Source organism: Phycodurus eques, chromosome 15, assembly GCF_024500275.1.
Source record: "Phycodurus eques isolate BA_2022a chromosome 15, UOR_Pequ_1.1, whole genome shotgun sequence".
NCBI classification, from domain to species: domain Eukaryota; kingdom Metazoa; phylum Chordata; class Actinopteri; order Syngnathiformes; family Syngnathidae; genus Phycodurus; species Phycodurus eques.
Window position 1 is genome coordinate 1,108,879 of NC_084539.1, and position 8,445 is coordinate 1,117,323.

Sequence of the window (8,445 nt, forward strand, 5' to 3'; positions counted from 1 at the left end):
TCAGGGTCACGGGGCGCTGGAGGCTGTCCTAGCTTACTTCGGGCGATAGGCAGACCACACTCCGAACTGGTCGCCAGTCAGTCACAGGGCACATACAGAGACAGACAACCATTCAGACTCACATTCGCACCGTAACTGAGTGGGAACTGAACCCACGCTGCCTGTAGCGAAGTCACGCGACTGTACCACTACACGATCACTTGTCATTCATATTACGATCTTTTAAATGGGACAGACCCCATTCATGACAAAAAAATAAAAAATAAAAGAAATCACCATGTGTCTTCTCACTGCTCTTATAGTGTGGGGAGCACCCCAACACAGCACCCCACACACATAACCATCTCTCCAGTCGACAATTGTAATACCAGCACCTGGAGTATGTGAGCGGCAGCCAGATAAGAAACCGTAGTATTGGTCGTAATCATTTATGAGTTGTAGGCAGGGGCAATTCTAGGATCAGATGTTTTTATGACACTCCGCGTCCCTAGAGCCAGCTTTTGTAGCCGGGGGTCGGATCGCCAAGGTCCCCGCCTTCGGCCACCGCCCAGCTCACATTGCACCTGACCCCTATGGCCCCTCCCACAGGTGGTGAGCCCATGGGAAGGGGGACCCACCTTACCCTTTCGGGCCAACTACAGGGGGATCACACTCCTCAGCCTCCCTGGTAAGGTCTATTCAGGGGTGCTGGAGAGGAGGGTCCGTCGGGAAGTTGAATCTCAGATTCAGGAGGATCAGTGGGGTTTTCGTCCTGGCCGTGGAACAGTGGACCAGCTCTTCACCCTCAGCAGGGTCCTTGAGGGTGCATGGGAGTTCGCCCTACATGTGTTTTGTGGACTTGGAGAAGGCGTGTCCCTCGGGGAGTCCTGTGGTGGGTGCTTCTGGAGTATGGGGTACCAAACTTCCTGATACAGGCTGATCGGTGTCAAAGCTTGGTCCTCATTGCCGGCAGTAAGTCGGACTCATTTCTGGTGAGGGTTGGACTCCGCCAAGGCTGCTCTTTGTCACTGATTCTGTTCATACCTTTTATGGACAGAAATTCTAGGCGCAGCCGAGGCGTAGAGGGGGTCCGGTTGGGTGGCCTCAGTATTGCATGTCTGCTTTTTGCAGATGATGTGGTTCTGTTGGCTTCATCAACCCATGAAACACTGACCTGAGATTACATGCCACATAAATGAGGACTGGTAATGATAATAATGTGTTGTTATTGACGGGTTGATTTTCTTTTGTGATTACCATTATTAGCAGTTAAATTGATATGCTTTGAAAAAGTATTTACCCCCTTTTCAAAGTCTTACAAAACTCAGCCCGGGAATTTAAATGGAGAGGCCCCTGGTGCGTACACCACTGAAGACCGTTTTGTTCCTCCTGTCTTGCAACAAAGCCCCAAATACTAACCAATGAGAGGTGACCATGATTTAAGGTATCATCATTTTTACTGTATACACTGTATGCATAATCCAATTGCCTACCCAGTATGGCAGCCTTACACACGGCATCTCTACCGGTCTGGTTATTGCGGCTTCCTGTTCCATTCTCTTCCTTCCCCCCCATTAAGACCTCCTCCTCCACCTCCTTCCCCAAGGCCAGCATCACCTCCTCACTGCCACCATGGCGCCACCCAGTTCCTCTAAAACCCTCTGCTCGTGACCTTCACCCCTGATGCTGCTGCTGCGAATAATAATAACAATAATAATCATAACAAGACTTCTGTTCGTAATACACAAAGGTAATCCATGTAAGACAATGCCATAAATCACACACACGCATGCACACACACACACACACACACACACACGCTCACTCTGTTGGAGGGTTTACGCTTTCTTACTGTACATCACAGTACTCACGGTCATTTATTCACATATCAAACAATATGTAAGTATCCCTTAATTGCTTAAAGTGTAAATTACAAAGTCAGGTCACAGAGACTTGATCATTTTCTGATGGTGAGCAACGACAGGAAACAATGACGCTTGCAATACATAAGAACTAAAGTATTTAATAATTTTAAATACAAAATCAGGCGGCACGGTGAGCGACTGGTTAGCACATCTGCCTCACAGTTCTGAGGACCGGGGTTTAAATCCCGGCCCCGCCTGTGTGGAGTTTGCATGTTCTCCCCGTGCCTGCGTGGGTTTTCTCCGGGCACTCTGGTTTCCTCCCACATTCCAAAAACATGCACGGTAGGTTGATTGAAGACTCTAAATTGCCCATAGGTGTGAATGTGAGTGCTGATGGTGCCTTGCGTTTGACTGGCGACCAGTTCAGGGTGTACCCCGTCTCTCGCCCGAAGATAGCTGGGATAGACTGCAGCACGCCAGCGACCCTAGTGAGGATAAGCAGTACAGAAAATTCTTCTTCAAGATTTTCTGGTAAACACCAGAATTAATGGCTCCACCAATCACAGCAAGTCATCCAGGTCCTGATTGGGCAAAACAGCCAGACCAGACCATTACACTACCACCACCATGTTGTTGTTGATGTTGATTGTTGGTATGATGTTCTTTTTCAGAAATATTGCGTTTTATGCCAGATTTAACGAGACACACCTTCCAATAAGTTCAACTTTCGGCTTGTCAGACCATACAATATTCTCCCAAAAGTCTTGGGAAACATTGAGATGTTTTTTTTAATGTGTCTTTTTTTTTTTCTAAATTAAGATGAGCCTTTATGTTGTTTTTCGTCAGCAATGGTTTTCGCCTTGGAACTCCGCCATGGATGCCATTTTTGCCCAGTCTCTCCCTTATTGTTGCGTCATGAACACTGACCTGAACTGAGGCAAGGCAGTTCTTTAGTTCTCCTGGGTTTCTTTCGGACCTCCTGGATGAGTTGTCAGTGTGTTCTTGGGGCCAATTTTGTAGGCTGGCTCCTCTTGGGAAGGTTCACCACTGTTACATGTTTTCCCCAGTTGTGGATAATGGTTCTCACAGTGATTCGCTGGAGTCCTAAAGGTTTAAAAATGCTTTGTAACCCTTTCCGCACTGATAGATGTCAAATACTTTATTTGTCATCTGTTCTTGAATTTCTTTGGCTCATTCCGTTTTGTTGCAGCTTTTTGAGATCTTTTGGCCGAATTCATTTTGTCAGACAGGTTCCATTAAAGCGGTTTGTTGATTGAACAGGTCTGGATGTAATCAGGCTTGGGTGTGGTCATTGAAAATGAACTCAGCTTTCCAAAAAATGTGATTAGCCAGTTAATTTATGATTTGACAATGGGGGCAATTACCTTTTCACACAGGGCCAAGTGGTTTTATTTTTCCTTAATCAATAAAATCAGCATTTAAAAAGTGCATATTATGTTTACTTGGGTTGTCTTTGTCTGATATTTACATCTGTTTGATGATCTTAAAGATTAAAGCGGGGAACCGCAAAAAAAAAAAAAAAAAAAAAAAAAATATATATATATATATATATAGAGAGAGAGAGAGAGAGAGAGAGAGAGAGAGAGAGAGAGAGAGATTTTTTCTCACTTAATTGTATGTGTGTAAGTTTTGTACAATAATTATTCATCACATAAACGTTAGTACTCTCTATTCAGAAAACCCACATTTCACATAGACATTTCTGGATTTGGTTATTGGAAACAGATGAAATATTTAATATTTAAATCTCTATCATCACAGTAACAGTGTTACATACACTGGTTGCTTTAAACGCCACTGGTGTGCAGTGACGGCATACAAGGCCTTCTCTGCTGGTGTAAACGCTATCAGAAGCACTGACCTATATTTAAAAGTTAAATGAAATTGTATTAATTTATATTATCCCCATTCCATAGCCATTTTCTTGGTTGCCCAGCTTCCCGTAATCTAGTGTGTATGTTCGATATATATTTTTTTTAATATAATGACACACTCTTACCAGCTTCAGCCAGCATCTTCACAAAGTCTTTTACTTTTGGTCTTGGGTTGATATGCAAATTTAGGACCAAAGCGCCGACATCACCGGGACACAAATCTGCTTCCTGAGGAGTATGATGGATTGAAATTTCCAAGGTGTTTATACTTGAGTATAATTGTTTGAACAGATAAAAGTGGCACCATTAGGGATCTGGAAATTGCACCCAAGGATGACCCAGACTTGTGTAAGTCCACAATTCTCGTCCCGATATCTTGGTTGATTTAAAAAAAAAAAATAATTTTTTGACTTTCCCATGATGTTACACAAAGAAGCAGTGTGTTGAAGGTATATCTAGTTCAAATAAATCAATAGGTGTGTCTCTAATTGAGTCAGATGTTGTCAATAACCCTATCAGAACCTTCCAAAGAAATGACATCATCATCTGGGTTTTCTAAAATTGTTTAAAGGCATAGTAATCCTACTGTATGTAAACTTCTGACTTCGAAGAAAGTACCCTTACACAGTAAATATCCCTCATTTCCGCTCAAATGGACTCCGGCAACCCCCACCTCACCGAATCCCCCGTGAGTATTCCTCCCGAACCTCCTGCCTTCAACCCCCCCCCCCCCCCCTTCCCCCCTTACAAGTAACCTCACGTTCCCCCTGCCGAACCGTTCTCTGGGGATTTAACCTTTGTTAGAGAGAGTGAGAAGGAGAGACCTGATCCAAGCACCCTCTGCGGGCACAAACCCCACACCAAACCTGCTGTCTACAGAAGTCCCAGCAGACAACTCATCACCCCCCCACTGGACGCAATGCAATTGGGTAAGACCCGTCTGGACCCTCTGGAGCGTCAGCGCCGCCTTAGTCACAGGCTCTGTATAAACTGTGGACAGCCAGGCCATTTCATCGTCTCCTGTCCACAGAAGCCAGAAGACCGGAATCCCCATGGGCTGAGAGCGCCGTGGTGAGCCAAGCCAGTTCCATACCCAGCTCTCCCTCTCGCATGACCATTCCTGTTTGTATCCTTGGACACCACCCTCATCGACTCCGGAGCAGACGACAGTTTCATTCATGAGGGTTTGGCATGCCAACTCTGGCTGCTTCTCGAACCCCTCCCTTTCCCCAAAAAGGTTACTGCCTAAGATGGGGGCCTCATATCCTCTGTGAATCATCAGACAGCTCCTATCATCCTCTTCATCTCTGGCAACCACCGTGAAACTCTCCAATTGTTCATCATCCCCTCTCCAGAAACCCCATTAGTCGTTGGACTTCCCTGGCTAAAAAGACACAATCCCACTATCGACTGGACCCACCTTTCAATGACAGGTTGGAGCCATTATTGCCACTATTATTGTCTTTGCTCTGCAATCCCAGCCTCCAGTGAACCTCAGCCACTCGCATCATCACTCGATCTCTCCCTGGTTCCCGAAGAGTACCACGATTTCTCCCCGGTTTTCTGCAAGGATTTGGCCATATCTCATCCCCTCCACCGCCCTTATGACTGCGCTATCGACCTCCTTCCTGGAGCCGCTCTCCCCTCCCGTCGCCTCTACAACCTTTCCTGCCCTGACAAAAATTGCCATGGAGAATTACATCCGTGAATCCCTAGCCTTTGGAGTCATCCGGCCCTCCTCTTCCCCCTTGGGGGCATGTTTTGGGGGCATGTTTTCTTCTTTGTTGAGAAAAAAGATTCCACTCTCCACCATTGCATTGACTTCCGTGGATTCAACGACATCACCCCTCATCGACCCCTCATTTGAACCCCTCTGCAACGCTCAGATCTTCACCAAGTTGGACCTGAGCAACACCTAATCACCTCATCTGCATTAAGGAGGGGGATGAGTGGAAAACAGCATTCAATACCCCCGTTGGACATTTCAAATAGCTTGTCATGCCCTTTTGGATTAACCAACACCCCCGCTATTTTTCAAATATTAATCAACAACGTCCTCCGAGATATACTTAACCGGTTCGTCTTCATCTACTTAGACGACATCCTAATTTTCTCCCGCTCACTGGAGGAACATCGACAACATGTCCGCCAAGTACTCCAGAAAATCGCCTCTATGTCAAACCCGAAAAGTGTGCATTCCATCTCACCTCTGTACAGTTTTTGGAATACATCATTGCTAAGGGACAACTACAAACAGACCCATCCAAAATCGAGGCAGTCGCCTACTGGCCCAAACGCTCCACCCGCAAAGAGCTGCAATGCTTCCTGGGTTACGCAAACGTCTACCACAGATTCATCAGGGACTACAGCAAAGTGGCCGAAGTTTCCCTCACTAGCCTTACCTCGACCAACTCCCCATTTCAATGGGCACCTGCTGCTTCTCAAGCTTTCAACTGCCTCAAAGAACTGTTCACCAGTGCCCCTATCCTGGAACACCCTGACCCCTCCCTCCAGTTCATGGTTGACGTTGACGCCTCAGGCACTGGAGCTGGAACAGTCCTTTCCCAGTGGGACCCCAAGACCCAGAAACTCCACCGCTGTGCCTTCTTTTCCAGTCGCCTGTCACCCGCCGAATGTAACTATGACTTTAGTCATCGTGAATTGTTGGTAATTGTATGGGTCTTGGAGGAATGGAGGCACTGGTTGGAGGGTTCCGGAACTCCTTTCATTATTTGGACAGATCACAACCTGATCTCCCTACGCACTGCAAAGCGCCTAAACCCCCGCCAAGCTCGCTGGGCACTATTCCTCAGCCGCTCCAATTTCAACCTCTCTTTTATTTGGAGGGACGTCAGGGCAGCTCTCACTCATTTGGCTGAAAGAAACAAGCGGTTGGCGGATCTTCATCGTTCCCGAATACAAGGTGGGCCACCTTGTATTCATCGAATACAAGGTGGGCCAGATGGTGTGGCTCTCCTCCCATGACCTCCCTCTCTGAACTGAATAAAGTAAACTCGCACCACGCTTCATTGGGCTTTTTTTTTTTTTTTTTTTACAAATTACAAAAAAAAATGATTTATTTACAAAAACTGGCAAATAAGGCACATGGAATAATCTAACTAAACAAGGTCCCAAAACTAACAATAAAAGTAACAACACGGGAAACAAGAACTGACTGGAGATATACTGATCGCAACAACTGACATCGACATATGACGATGAACCGTCAAGCATTGAAAGAAACTAGGGAACCAAAGATAAACAAATTGACGAGACAACGAGGAACACCTGAACGAGACACAAGTGGCTGGAGGGAGCTGATGGGTCGACACAAGGTAGAGGGTTGACGAGAACATGTGGATACAATAACTACCTGAGCACACAAGACATGTACAACATGGGATACAGGAAAACAGGAAACAACACCAAACAAAAACCAAACCAAAACAAAGACCATGACACAAAATGATGCTTACTTTTGTTTAATATTTGGAATCATTTTCATTTCAACCAACTCATCATTCATACTCTGTGCAGTTTGGTTGGGTTCATCTGTTTTTAGTTAAAAAAAAAAGGTGTTATTTTGCTTTGTGTTTGTTGCTAGAGAGTTATACTGGCACGTGTGAGGATGGCAGTAGATGAAAACAGCAGTTGTTGTTTTGGAACGAGACACACCAGCATCAGTAGACACTGAGCTGGCTTGCCCTCCATCCTCTAACAACGCTGTAGGATAGACAGTTAAGCTATCTATGGAGGTTTGTGGCTTCAGAGGCCCATAGTTGACAAAAATCGATGACATTCCCTGGTCTAAACCTCCCAACCGGACTAGGAAAAGGGGGCGGGGAGGAAGACACCCTGAGAAGTCACCCCAGATGGTGTCAACCAGTTCTGCAAAGGATGCTGATCTGGCAACATTTATTACATAATATGGTGCTGTAACAATGTTAGTTAAAACAGCATGAGAGTCTATTTAACGCAAACCTGGGCAAACTACAGACTGATCGGCTTTCACGGCCGTTATGAAGTCAAAAACAGTGTTGACAACTTCGAGATATTGTCGCTGAATTTAGTGACTTCCGCGCATTCGGGCAACTATTTAAAATCAATCAATCAATAAATAACAATAAAATTGTGTCAGAGCGAACTGTGGTCCTCATGTTAGCAACATTCATATTTCCTGCATATATGAATGTTGCGATTGGCTGGCGGCCAGTACAAGGTGTACCCTGCCTCTTACCGCCACTGCAAATAGCGAACCTGACCTTTCTTCGCATCATCAGAAGTAAAGCACCTTGCTTCCTCAGGTGTCATCCCCATGAGAAGCCTTGCGTGCCTGTTGGACTGTACTGGAATCTTCCATCACGCTGCTCTAAGCTGGTAGCCAACGCCATCTGCTACCGGTACCACTAACATGGTGCCTTAGAGGGAACGGGGGGGGGGGAAAAAAGTGCCACCGTTGCGTTCAAGTCGTTTGGACGGAGTTGTCGTCACATTCAAGCTGAGCAGGCTATTGTAAAGCTGGAAAAGAAAACCAAACAAATGAAGAACGTGAAGACAAAGCAAGCGGGTTGCCATCACAGGCAGTATGCGGGTGAAAATATTTCCGGACATTCACACAACTATATAGGCCTATCATAAAGTGTATTGCACAAGAAGTCAAGAGTGATGCTGCGAGCGAAATGATATATTTACAGTAAATGTTTCTG